Here is a 15180-nt window from a genome sequence, read left to right as displayed (position 1 = left end):
CATCAGCATGATTTTTACAAATACATGTGCATCGGACTTTGTTTAGTTGCGTAGATCTAAGTCTGTTTTGTTTTTAATCCAGGTTGAGAATGTTTTTTTCTTGGCACTAGCAAATCCTTTTGTTCCTTTATGGAAGCACTAGAAAATCATCCTTGGATAATAATTCTCAAGTTATGTTTGCACCAGAAAATCATTTATTTTATCAACACGATTTCTTGAAATAATATGCATGATACCTAACTCCTTTTTTTTGTATATAAGCCTACTATGTTTGTTAGTTCATTGTGAGATGGTTCTATGGTTTTAGTTTGAGCAAGTCATCACCCTCATTCCAAAAACCAAGTTCGAGTGGTTAACATGCTTTTTTAGGGAGAGTGCTTAACATGTTTTGTAGGGAAGACCATCATGGATAGCATTATTTAAACTGGAAACAATATACATTGTCCACGAGTATACTTAGAAAGCATCTAGAGGGCTCACCAGTCCATCTCACTGAAATCTTATTACAATAACTGGAATTCTCTAGCACATGCGTAGTGTTTAAAGTTGGCCTTCCCTATCAAAGTAGATACTTCTACGCACTCAACAAAGACTGTCGCTGCCTCGTCCCATCATGGAGTGCTTAGCATGTTAGATGTATGTGCAATCCTTTCGTAGCTCGACTCTCTATGGCAGACGGGGCAATGGCCCTTGTCATCCGACTAAAAGCCCAGCCCGCATCCCGCATTGCCTTACACTGTTTGGGGTTAATTCTTACTATATTTTGAGTCTCATTACATCTATCTATTTATTTTCCCTCAAAAAATCTATCTCTTTATTGATTTCCTAAAATCTATTTTATTGATTATTACCCTAAAAATATTTATTTATTGCTGAATGACCATATTAATTTTCTACCATCAATAATCATCATGATCTTGCGATGAGATGCAACCAATCCTGGACAACTACGGTATAATAATCGTGAACTTCTTCGGCAAATAAAATAAGATAATTTTGAACTCAAATTTGTGCACATGGATTTCTGTTAAGTATATAAGTAGATCGATTCTAAAAAAAGAGACTATATAGGTAGATCGATTCTAAAAAAAAAGAGTATAGGTAGATCTTCCATAGTAAAAATAGGCCAAGATATGTTGATTGGTATATTTTGTCCATGACATCTTTCCTGTTTAATAGTGGTCAGATGAGAAAGTTAGAAGCCAATAGTTTAACAAGGAAAGACGTTTTTGTAAACTATTAAAAGTTCATGCCAAAAAAATAGAATAATAAAAAGGCTTGTATTTTCATTAATTCGGTGCAATGGATACAGAACACAGTACAAGCCACTACGTTGGGTACGCAACCCGATAGGAGAAACAAAAAAGGAAACAAACACAAGTACATATGCTTCATCCAGCTGATAGCTAGGCGGATACTTGACCTCCTTCTAGAAGCACGCTGCATGCATATATATGACCAAAACGAGACAGACAATTTCCTCCTTTCTAGGAGTAGAAGGTAATAAATGAAATTATTGCTAATGAATGATCGAAAGATGTCATTGGATCTCTTTGTAGATCGGACTCAATCCATCCACGTCCGTCCATCCATGCATGCGTCGATCGGAAGAACGAACTCAATCGGACTGCGTTTCGGATTCGACCTTGCATCATGTCTTCTTCTCAGTTGGGGAAGCTGCCGTACGGCCCGGACTCCTGATGCATCATCTCCATTCCAGCGGTGAACCCTGGAGCCGGCGGTGGCGTCGCCGCCATCATCTCCTGTTGCTGCATCATCTCCGTTCCCGCAGCGAACGCCGGCAGCGGTGGCGGCTCAGTCATCGTCTGCTGCTGCTGCATCTCCATTCCAGCGGCGAGCCCCGGCGGCGTTGGCATCATCCCCGACGGCATCATCTGCTGCTCCTGCTGCTGCATCATCTCCATTCCGGTGGCGAACCCCAGAGGTGGTGGCATCGCCGTCATCATCATCTCGTACATCCCTCCGTCCGCGCTGGTGCCACCCAACTCAAACCCCCCGCCGCCGGCAAGTAGCCCGGGCAGCTGTGGCATCGCCGTCACCATCTGCTGCTGCTGAAAGTTCTCCTCCATCCCGTCATTCGCGCTGGTGCCACCGAACTCAAACCCACCGCCGCTGGCGATCGCCGACATCATCTCCTCCATCACGCCGTTGGCGCTGGTGCCACCGAGCTCAAACCCCACTCCGCCTGCGAACCCCGGCGTTGGCATCACCGTCATGATCTGCTCTTGCTGAATCATCTGCTCAGTCCATCCATTGACGCTGGTGCCACCGAGCTCAAACCCACCGCCGCCGGCGAGTAGCTGTGGCGGCAGGGCTGCGGGGCCGAGGGGTGCCTTCTGGGCCTGGAGCACCTGGTTGACGCGCGCCGCCAGGGCTGCCTGCTGCTCACGGCGACCGTCCTGGAGCACCTGGTTGACGCGCGCCGACACGGCGACCTGCGCCTCCCTCAGCGAAGCCGCGCAGGCCAGCTTGTCGGCGTCCCCCATGTCGCGCCGATCTGCGACTGCGTCCAGCCACGCCGCCGCCTGGCTCCCCTCCGCGCGATCCTTCGCCATGGCCTCCCCCCAGCTCTCCTTGCGCTCATCCATCGCGGCCAGCTCCTTGCCCAGCTTGTTATACTCCTGTTGCAGCTCGGCCAGCCGGTTCCGGTCGACGGCGGCGCCCAGCTGGCGAGCCCCCGCCGCCCCGTCCTGCCCCCCGGTGCCGAGGAAGCGGTTGATGATGTCCTCGGCGGAGGGGTGGCCGAAGGAGTAGGCGTTGCCGGCCGGGGAGTAGACGACGGCGGCCACCTCGGCGCCGCACATGACGGCCAGTTGGCTCGCCTTGCTGAACAGCCCCTTGCGGCGCTTGGAGAAGCACACGTCCCGTGCAGCCTGGTTCTCGATGGGCTGGATCACGACCTTCTTCCGCCCCTTGCCCGCCGGCCCTCGCCGCCCCGCCATTGCCACCCACCCTAAAACCCTTGCGCCCTCTCTCAGAGTGTTTGGTTATTTGGAGGAGGACAGTTGAGATCTGTGATCTGCCTCGCTACAGCTAGCTCTGGGGCGTCTGTTTTATAGGCGACGATAAGAGCTGGGATGAGAATTTGGATGCTCGATCCAATTCATCACGCGCGGGGGTGCATATCCGATGGATCGATCCTCGTCTCTGTTTCGCGGATGAGCTAGGAGAATTGATGACATGATGAGATGGTGACAACCGAATGAGTTGTCACATTTCCAATCCAGTAAAACCTGCATGCTTGTTTCTTTTTTTCTTGTATGTGCTCACGTTTCTTTCTCATTTTGTCTGTATTAATTTGTGCTAATGCGTTTGTATGCCTACACTGAACAGCCGGTAGACTTTGTATTTCTGCCAACGTTTATAACTGCCATATACGACCGCGTACGGGGGCATGGATATCCCTATAAACACATTCCTTCTTCACCTAGAACCATGTGTATGTGCCAGTTCGTATTTTTCTGTAAACATCGGGAAAAAGATTAAGCTGATGGGCTGTTTTGTCATAGATATACGGTGCATGTGCATTAACGTCAATCAATACGGACTAGATGAAGAAAAAAACATGAATCTGACGGCCTATCCGGTGTTGTTTTATCGTGTTTCTTTTTCCATCTAGTCCGTATTGATAAACGTTAATAAACATGCACCATGTGTCTACGATAAAACAGCCCATCAACTTAATCTTCGTCTTGATGTTTATATAGAAATACTAACTGGCATATACACGTGCTTTCAGGTGAAGAATGAATGTGTTTATAGGGATATCAACGTCCGTGTATACGGCCGTATATCGGTATATGGCAGTTGTAAACGTTGGCAGAAATATAAAGCCGATGGGCTGTTCAGTCTAGACATAGAGACGCATTAGCACAAATTAATACAGACAAAATGAGAAAGAAACGTGAGCACATACAAGAAAAAAAAGAAACAAGCATGCAGGTTTTACAGGTTTGGAAATATGACAACTCATCGGTTGTCACCATCTCATCATGTCATCAATTCTTCTAACTCATCTGTGAAGCAGATCTCCAAATTGTGTGGGCCATCTGGGCCTGTTTTGTCAAGGCTATCATGCCCTGTGTTTTTCATGTGGGCTTTTTCATTAGAAAAAGAATCTGTGTGTGGCCATGTTTTTTCGTGAAATCACTAGTTAATAGTTATTCCTTGCAAAGATCACTTCCAACCTTCTCTGGTGATGACAAGAGTAGCTTCCCCCTTTTTGTAGATTCTTCTTTTTAAACGGTTTAATATCATGAACCTCGCATCCAAATTCAAAACCGTTTTCTTCGTTGGATATCTTGCATTGAGATCTTTAAAATCAGATCCCATGTTAATATGTATCGACAAAAAAGAATCACAAAAAAACAAAAAACAAAAAAATGAAGAAAAAATGGTACCCAGGAAAAACTAAAGAAAAAAATGGTAAGAAAAAAATGGTAACCAAGAAAAAACAAAAAAATGGTTACAGAGAACAAAATCACAATCATGTTTTCCACTTTTGGGGGGAAACACTATTGTGCTTCTCGCATAAAGAAAGTTGTTCTTCTCCAGGAAGCACATGTTGTGTTTTCCCTATTTTGGTGGAAGCACAACTATGCTTTTTTTCCTGTTGGATGCTTCTTAAGCATATATTGTGTTTTTTCCTTTTTTCAATGTTTTGTGGAAGCACGGGTTGTGCTTCCCACGGAAGTAACGTTGTACTTCTCGCGGTTCTGCTTTACCTTTTTGGGAAGCGTAGGTGTGATTCTTGCGAAAATACGTCGCTTCCCAAAAAGATTCACCAAAACCTAGGAAAACCAGAAAAAATGCAGAAAATAAAATAAAAAAATAAACGCGTTCATAGCACGACACATGACGACATCTGGGTGTAACACTTGGTGCGCTTTAGGACCACGAAGAAGTGACCCTTGTGGTTGCCTCCAAAGGGGTAACCCTCATATGTGGTTGGTTAACAGGATTTGATGCTTCTGGTTGAGAGCCCTACAATTCTCAGTTTGGACCCCGCGGTTGAGGCTAGTTCATGAAGAGATAATGACTTTACATAATTCTTACACTTAGTTTTCATTAAGATATTTGCCCCTATGCAAACGATATCTAGTGTTCCATAATGACACTCATGATTATGTAGAAAAAAAAAGTTTTCCCTACTTTGGTAGGCACTTGAGACTAGGCCCGACTTGAGACCTTCATTATTGGGTTGTATACCACTTTGGAGGCGAGTGGATGCCGACAGATATCTACTCGAGCAGAGAATATCTAGTCGGCCTCCAAAGTGGTCTTTAACCGAGGGGACAAGCCGTGGTGGAGCCAGAATTGAAGCAAATCTCAAGCCTTTTTTTGGAAACATAGATAAATTTTGACAAGCTGTTATTGCGCATAAATACCTCATAATATTATCAAAAATACCCCATTCTAAAACATACAAAATAAAGCTCAATTATTCAATAAATCTAGAGTTTAAACTCAATGGGTAATGATCCAAAAAATAGATAAAACATGGAAAATGCTGTAAATAATAATAAAGGGTTGAAAAAAGTACCAAATCCTAGGTTTGTATGATTTCAGGTTAAAATGTATGCTTCTCTTCAAGCATTGTATGATTTCAAGTTAAAATGTATGTTTCTATTCAAGCATTGTCATTTTAGAACCAGTTACATATTTATTAACATTCATTCTTCAAATATTAGTGCCAATATCCTAAGTTTTCAGTGTCAATGTTGACTAGAAACATTCACTTTACCTACTAGTAAGTTGCCCGTGCGTTGCAACGAGACATTTTTTTTAGCGTTCAAGGTGATAACTAAGGCGAAGATCAAGCATAAAGAAAATTCTAAGAAAGAAAATTTTCCTTTGGAGGAGTGAAAATTTTGAATTTCATTCATTCATAACATATGTAACATAAAATAAAATGGAAACATAATTGCTTCTATTTTTTTGTCAATGTCTTCTTTCACGCTCCATAACACAACTATTGTGTGAGCACATCTTTGTATACAATATTCATGGTAATTTCCTAACAGAAAAATATGTTAGATCGACTAAGAGGCTTACTCTATGATGAACACTGCGTGCATCTACCAATGGAAAGTGAAAATAACTGACTTGTGTGCTTTTTCAAGTTTAAGAAATTTATCATTTACTAAAGATAATGATTAGAAAACGCTAAGACCATGCAACACCGTTACTTATTCGTTGCAAAAAGACATAGTTACTTATTGAAATTAACTTTGTACAATTTAAAGATTTAAAACTTCAAATAACAGGAATGCCTAGAAGACGAAAACTTGTAACCAAAATTACCTTCAGAATATTGCAAGACCTAACTAATGAACTGACCGCTAATTTGGAGTATGAAATTTGCCATGATGGTAACACACTGACCGTATACTGCAAAAGACAATTGTGAATGAACTACAAACTACTCTGTTTTTGTGTCCCGGTTTCTTCTAATAAATAAGTAAAAAAACAGCAAAGTGTGTGGTGGAAACGCCCATTGATTGAAAATCCAAAAACTTCTAGTGTCGATCATCGGATCGATGCGGAACGACACTGGTCAAAGGTGGGATCTAAGCCATCCACATAAACACAGTTCTACAAATAACGCCTCTTTTGTGCTTACGATCAGAAAAGTCATGGATGGTTCGACTTCGATAGCTTCGTCTTCCATCTGCTCAGTAGTAAAGACATGCCATGTGCCGACCCTGACGTGCCTGCAGTCTGCTGGGAGCCTTCGCCTTCCGCTGCCCATCATGCCGCAACATCCGAAGGCGGAGTAGCCGTCCGCCATGGCCCTACTGCAGCGATGGTCGTCACAGAGGTAGCTTGCAACGGCGAGAGCACCGGGCAGGCGGACACAACCGGCAGTCCTAACAAAGGCAACATAGGAGCGCCATATCGAAGCTCTGCTTACCGGGGAGGGCCGCAGAGGACTCAACTCAACGGCCAAAGCTGCCTTCTCTGAACCTGAATGTTCTGATGTTTGTGAATACACACTTATACTGAACTGACTTTGTTTGAACCTGATTACCTGAATATTCTCATGTATGTGAACATGCACTTCTATAGAATATGTCGTTTTGATATGCAACTTCGTTGGATAGAATTTCATCAAATTATCTAAAGTTGTACCCGAATACAAAACTAGACCAATGTAGTAGCCTCTAGGGGTGTAAAAACATCGCAAAAATGTGGCGCCTTAGCCAAGCCATGATTAAAACTCATGACATCTTCCTCTTTTATCTTCTTAAACACAGTACAAACGCAAACACACACACACACACATATATATATACATATATTCATCCCTAATCCTTATGAATGTATACATGTACATTTTATCCATTAGCATCTTTAAAAGACTGAGCCGACATATCATATTAAGATTTACGAAGTCATCGTAGGTGCATTGTCCTCGACGAAAACGTCTCCTCCCACTGAATGCGTATTTGCCGAAAATCCTGAAATAAAACCAGAAATAATGCGAGCACCATGACTTAAAATCTGATGGGCTGGGGAAACCATTATTCCTCTAGTTATTCAACCACATGTTGGTTCGCCTTTCCCCGATCAGACACACGTACCCAAGCCGCTGGTGATAGTCGCTGGTTACGATGAATACGCAAGGTGAATACTTTAGAACAAAGTATATCGGCAGTTTTGCATATTTTTTTTCATTTTTCAAACATTTATTGCAAAATTTGAATATGTTATTCAAAATACCAACCACTTGTTGCCAAACACGAACAAGTATCAAAAAATTGCGACCAATTTATTAGTTTGTAAACAAAATCTGAATTCCAAACAATTATTGACAAACACAAACAAGTTTTGAACATATATGAATTTTCTATAATTTGTGGCAAGAATTAAAAATTGGAATAATTTTATAAAAAATTAACAGTTTTCAGAAACTTGAAGACTTATGGAAAAAAGGGAACATTTTTTTGCATCTGAGCATAATTTTGAAACACTGAACAAAATTGAGGAAATGCTACCATTTTTAGAAATTGCCGAGCATTTTTCAATTTGTTTACAAAATTTGAAAATGGAATATTTCTTGAAATTTTCAAAAAATTGGAACTTACAACAAAATTAGGAAACGTAAATATATTTTTATCGTGACCATATTATGAATTTGCGAATGAAAGTAAAAAAAGCAGGAACATATTTTGAATTTCTGAACCATTTTTGAAAATCACAAATATTTGTTTGAATTTAGGAGAAATTATCAAAACCAAAAAATAATATTTAGTTCTGATCAAATTACGGAAAAATGAAGTTGTTCTTTTCGTTTGGTATGCGAAACCGATGCCCCAAAGGTGAGTTCAAAATACGAACTAAGATTCCTTTCTTAACCAAGTTATTCTTGTATGGAAGATGCAAACTTAATGCGTTGATTATTTGATGGAAATCCAAGAAATGCCAAGAGAGATTGTAGATTGCATCTTGATTTCCCCCGCACAAATGCTCTTACAAGTTGGTTCCCTTTCTTTGGGCTGTTTACGAGTGAAGTCCGTTTTGCAGAAAGTGCATTTTCAAAAGATCATCAATTTTGCAAACAAAAACGTGCATCAATATTGAAAAAGTTCACACTTTTGAAAAACGTTCTTCTCTTTGAAAAAAGTTTTATCGATTTTACAAAAAACTTCATAGATTCGGTAAAAGGTTCAGAAATTTGAAAAAAATAAATTCAACAATTTGGGAAAAGGTTCATCGATTTTGAAGAAAAAGTTTTCGAATTTTGAAAAAGTTCATCATTTTTTTAAATCACGAGCTTATAAAATAAGTGCATTTATGAAAAGAAAAAGGAATAAAAAGGCATGAACGTGCGTCTTTTACAGGTTGTGTTTAAGAATAAAAAAGGAATCTAAGGCCTGTGCCAACGGAGGTTTTTTAGCGCGGATTCATAGACATTTTGCTGATGTGTCACACTAGTTAATGATGAGAGAGAGTAGGGTTCTATCTTAGATAACATTTGGACGTCATTTGCATGAGCACTAAATCACAAAAGGCATGAACATTTGCACGTCACCATTGATAAAAATGGTTAATAGCTCAATCACATCTATTCTTGAGCACCAAATCATCAAATTTAGAGACAACCTCTAGGAAACAATGCATTTGGCTGGTAGTCTCTTATAAGTTATTAATGCTCCTATAACAACGTGTTAAGAAACGATGCATTGACACAAGCCTAACACATCAGCTGGGGTGGGCGACTCGGTCATTGCTTTCAGTGTTGGTATTGTATCGATTTACACACACACAGAGAGAGAGAGAGATGTTAAAATGGGTCGGATAGAGTGGACGAAGGTGTGCGCCAAGTTGCAAAATAAACTGTATGGAGTGCTTAAGGCGGGAAATAGCAAATACCTGCAAATCTATCTGCAATTTTCCTCGGTTTCAAAATGGGCTGAAGATGCGCGGGCCTTATTGCGTCGGCCTACTACGAGTCCATCATGGTTTTTTCCTCTGCGAGGCAGAGAGAGGAGAGAGGGGATCGAGATGGCCGAGAGCAGGAGGTTGGCACGTCCAGCAGGCAGCAGCTGCGACCAACGACGAGGAAGTCAATTACGTGGTATTTTGAATGAATTTTAGCACGAAAATTCAATGGACGTGAACGAGCGAGATGTGTGGTGGCGAGAGGCGAATCACTGTCGTGGCACTCGCACACCTACCAGTAGCATGTCGCCGCGCTGACCCGCTCCGGCTGCAACCCATCGCCCTCGATCGACTTTTATTACTATTATTTCTCGCCGTGCCGTCTCAGCTGCTGCGAACCGCCCCGATTCGGGATTTCCAAGCGGTGGATCTCGCTTCAGCCGGCCATTGATTCATCCATATCCATGGCCACGTTGTCCGTCGAGACTCTTGATTTTTAATACTCCTTCCATCTAAAATAAGTGTCTTAAGTTTAATATAACTTTGTACTAAAGCTTGTACAAAGTTGAAACAGTTATTTTGAAACAGATGAAGTACACAACACGCTGCTCGTCGGGTTGATGCCATGGCAGTGTAGCACCAATGCATCACTGCACACGTGCGAAAGAGTTGGGCGCTCGGCTGATGGGCTGCGGGCATCGTCGTCTCCGGAGCCGTGTCGACCGCGTCGGTTGCGGTGGCTGCATCAGGATCGAATAAGAGCACACCCTACCTCGCGACGAGAATATAGTATACTCCATCCGTTTCAAACTTCTTGTCTCAGAATTGTTTAGAAATGAATGTATCTAAATAATAAAATATGACTAGATACATTCATATCTAAACAAATCTAAAATAAAAAAAATCAGGACAAAGGAAGTACTAGTCATCAACATCAAGGCCTAGCTTACCCGAACCGGAAGAAGAAGTTGCCCCGTCCGTCCACAAGGAAACGTCCGCATCCACATACAACAACTTGGAGCCGATGCCATAGTGCCATGGAAACAGACCGCGCGCGCTTCACCCAGGCCAAGTCCTCTGCTCGCCTCGGTCACATCTGTTCCATGTCGGTTGCATCAGTAGTGTATCGCAGGAGCACTAGTAGAACTACTCACTGCTGTATAATAGTAGAACCAAGATGGAAGATGGAAGGTGTCCATCCATCCACACCTCAACGTCTCTCCATACACAGGCTACACCACCACAAACACCTCGCCCACTCCGGCACGCCTGAGCTGACAAGGTGCTGCCTGTCACCACTCACCACCCATCTTCTGGCCGAGCTAGCGGGGGACGTGTGTGTGAGTCCACGGCGCAAAGTCACGCACGCCGGCCCGCTCGTCGCCGGGGCGAGCGACCGTGCGTGGCACCCCCACCGAACTGCACCGAACAAGGCGTAGCCGCCTGGGAGTTTCTCCACGCGGGCGCGGGGTCAACAGCTAAAAAAAAACAACAACTTGGCTGGGTCGCGCTCCCGGGTAGGTTGGGTTCGGCGACGTGATGTGATGTGATGCAAACGACCGGTCGTTTGACTCGTTATGCACGACGCAAGTAGGAGTACACGACGCGACGCGGTCCCCTCTCGCGTGCCCGTGACATGCCCATGGATGATAGGGGAGTACGACAGCTCCACCCCACCGCAATTGGCCTGGATCCCTCCCGTCGCGTGTAGAGTAGAGTACTACGTGATTCTAGCCATTTCAAGTTGGGGGTACAGTAGTCAGTATATATGGGCCACCCATGGCGGCGTTTGGGTTGCATAGGAGACGTCACGCATCCGGCGTCTGGCACGGCCCCACTTCATTTCCCCTTCCGTTGACCGGTTGACGTGACAAAGGGGCCAGACGTGAGGGGCCATGGCGTGTCGACCCCGATCAGACCAAAACGCCGCGCACCCTCGCGTCTGGCCCCGATAACTACCGCATGCCCATCCCCTTCTTCCTCCTCACCCCTCCCTCTCTCTGTTCTGTTCTCTGTCTCTCTCTCGTCCCCACCTTCCTCCTCACCACCCCCCTTGATCTACTCCCTCCTTCACCAAAACTAACAGATCGGACTCTCCCGAGCTTCATTGAGGTAATCTTTTCCAAACTATCCAATTATTTTTTATTTTAACAATATATTTTGATAGTATTTTGGTATATTAGGTTATGTTAGATTAGATGATTTTCTCTTACTTTTAGGGATTGTTTGATGGTTGTTAGATTATATAGTTGAATATGTTTAGGTAGATTTTATGTAGTTGTATGTTGAATATGTTGAATATGTGTATAGTTGAATATGTTTGTGTAGATTATATAGTTAGACATATGAGTATGTGTAGATTAGATTATGTAGGTCTTAGTTTTAGGTAGATTATGTTGAATATGTTTGTGTAGATAATATAGTTAGACATATAAGTATGTGTAGATTAGATTATGTAGTTCTTAGTTTTAGGTAGATTATATAGTTGAATATGTTGTGTAGTTAAATATGTTAGATGATGATATGTATGTGTAGGTGTTAGATATATTAGATGATATATGTTAGGCATAGGTTATTTGGATGATAATGGTTTTTTTTGTATAACATAGTGGATGATATATGTTAGACATATGTTAGATTATATAGTTGGATGATATATGTTAGGCATATTTTTTTAGATATGTATGTGTAGGTTTATGTATTGTTTTCTGGTTATTTTTTTGCAAAAGAGAGATGATAAAATTCTATGTATGTTATTTTTTCAAAGGATGGCGGATGATAATGGCCCTTGGTATGATGGATTAATAGAAAAGTTTGACAGAGTGCACCGTGGTCGTGCAATTGAGAATTGTAAGGTATGATGGATTAATCGAAGACTTGTCAATTATTTGTCTACGTAAGGTATGATTGATTAAGGCAGAATGTAGTAGCTATGCGCATGAGGGGTGTAATGCCCCAAGTGTGGAACCTTCCCTATTTGGAACCTGTTGCATGTGGGTCCACCCTGTCAGATATATGTTGATGTCACTTGTGTCTATGATTTTCTGTGTCCCTTGCATATCTTCCTTGCATGCATGCTTAGCATAACATAACATGTCATCTCCTTGATCTTGTGATTTCATGTGACTTATTTTTAGTTTTCTTGCATGAATGTATCCATGCCATACCATCTTTGCCATACCTTGATTCTATGCCATACCTTATGATTGCATGTCATGATCATGGTGGCATATGTTCTTACTAGGAGTTAGTATTGTGGTGAGATAATGCATGTGATCTTGATAGGTGTGAGGGTGTGGTTTAGTAATATTTTGTGTAGATGCTCATGTGATAATGGGGTGTGTAATGTAGGAGTGAGTGCTAGCCACTTCAAAGCTCTTAGCTATTTCAAATACTTTTTCTCCTTTTATCTCATGTAAAAAATTCCTTCTTCCCAAAAATGATTCTAAAATGTCTGGTGGTTAGATTAAATTGTGATTATGAGGAGGTGCATTTTTGCTGACTTGTTCTTGGATTTTTAAAGGTGCAAATAAACCCAAAACAGTAAATTAATTACTGTTTTGCATTTATTTCAAATGGCTCCGAATATTACTTTCCTATTTTTTCCCTATTGGGCCATAAATCCTTATGACCAGGAGGTATTCCTTTTGATTTTTAACACGGTAGCTTATCTTGTGGATTATTTTTTTTCCTCTGTGTGTTTTTAACTAAATAGAAGAACCCTCCCCTGCGTTTTCTTTTTCCCTGGACAACATGGGCCTCCTTCCTGTTCACTGGCCCATGCTCTCCCCTCTAGCGAGAGCCCACGCGAGAGCCCCCTCCTTTCCTTTCTTTCCCTGACGGCGTTCCTTCTCCTTCCCCGCTTTCTTCTTTCCGTCAGCACGTGAGAGAGAGGGAGGAGCTGACGGTGCCGTGGCACGGACGTCGAGGGCCCCTATATATCTGGGCGTCCAAGCCTCCCCTCGAATAGGGTTTTCTCCTGCCGCCACCATCTCCTTCCTTCCCCTCCATCTCATCCTTTCCTCCCCAGGTAAGCTTCCTGTAGGTAGCAGAGAGTGCAGAGAGGGGAGAGTTCGTCGGCGTCTACCCCGCGTGCGTCGTCGGGCGGCACGGCCGCCATGTCCGGGGGCTCGGGGTGGTTCCCCGCGACCCATTCGTGGCGCTAGGAGCCCCGGGGAGCGACCCTCCCGTCGAGACCGTCCTTGTCTTCGGCGAGCTCCGGGCGAACTCCTTCCCCTGCTTCGGTCTACGGCAGGACGACTTCATCGGCTCGTCTTCTTCCCCTCCGGCGCTCCTCCTCCCCGTTCGGCGCTCCCTCTTCTCCCCAAGGTGAGGACCATCGCCCCGTGCTTCCTCCTCCTCGGTTCGGACCAGATGCGAGGCAGGGTTCTTTGTTCTCCTCTGTTGCCGTTCGTCAGGGAGTAGTGGTTGCGTGTGTGTGTAGTGCCGTAGTAGTGTCGTGTGTTGCTGTTGTTGGAAAGAGGTTGGAGCAGGGGCTCGCCTCCACCCAGCGCGAGGGGCTGTTGCGGCCGAGTGCGTGCCTTCTTCTCTGACGGGAGGCTACTGCCCGTTGGAACCCAAGCCAGCAGCTGTTCGTGAGTTTCTTTTGGTTCAGATCGTTGGTAGACTCGTTGTAGTAGGAGGTGGATCTCCCCCCTCATGCCAGCAGCACCGTGGCCAGGAGACCTCCTCGTCGTCGCTAACACGTTCGGTTGGTTGGCCTGCTCTGTCTCCGGCGAGTAGGATAGATCAGAGGGCGGATACGTCGTGGGTATCCCTTCTTTACTTCTCTCGCGTGTACCTGTTCAGACTTCGACCCATAGTGCAGTGGTAGCGAGAGTGTGCGCCTGATGAGAGGTTCTGGGTTCGATCCCCCTCTCGGCCTATTTTTGTTTTGCTAATTCGGTGCAGTGACCGGGAGCAGTTCACCTTGTTCCTTTCCTCCATCCTGTCGAATAGATGACAGTAGTGTGGTGGTGTGTTGCTGTTGCTAGAACCAGAGGTTCTGGGTTCGAATCCCAGTAGTCTCTGTGTCCCTTTTGCTGTCCTTTCTTTTTTTGTCTATTTAATTTCTGTTTTTCCTAACTCCTTTACAAAGTGGTTGTTTTGCTGTTAATTCTGCTGATTAACCATCTCTTAGGATTAGGGGTGTTAAATTACTGTTTCTGTTGGAATAGTTAGGTTAGATTTAAATGTGTGTGTGTCTTGCACACTAGTGTTTGTTAGATGATGCTAACCTTGTGATGCTTATGAGGAGTGCATCTTGTGGTGTGAAGTTACACTTGGTAGGAGTTATGCATGATAATGTGGTTTCTTGTGAGTGTTGTTCTTAAGGTATGAAAGTAGCACTAGTGTATCATGTGTAGTCCATCTTTTGAGTTTTAGGTGGACTAAGTTGATCTTGTAGTTTCTTGTGCTAGCATGGATTTAGTGGGGTGGATGCCTCCCACTCACCACATGTACTTGAGGTGATGAGATGCACTAGGTGGCTATCTATGTTAGCATGTGTAGGTGTGGTTTCCTAGTTAAGCTAGGGTAGATTGTTGTGGGGGTTGCCCTTTGAGGATGACATGATTCCTAGGAAGATCCTAGTAATGCATGTGAGAGTGTGTACCATCACATGCCCATATGTGGGGGAGTGCATACTCTCTTGGTAGCTTAGAGTTATTTTTGTGTTGAGCTTGATGCTAGAGCTAGTGAGGTATTGTGTGCGTTGGTGTTGTTGATGTGCATGACACAAACATGTGGTTCAAACCCCCATGTCACTTTGTCATT

This window comes from Hordeum vulgare, chromosome 1H, assembly GCF_904849725.1.
Source record: "Hordeum vulgare subsp. vulgare chromosome 1H, MorexV3_pseudomolecules_assembly, whole genome shotgun sequence".
Classification (NCBI taxonomy): Eukaryota; Viridiplantae; Streptophyta; class Magnoliopsida; order Poales; family Poaceae; genus Hordeum; species Hordeum vulgare.
This window is presented reverse-complemented; position numbering follows the sequence as displayed.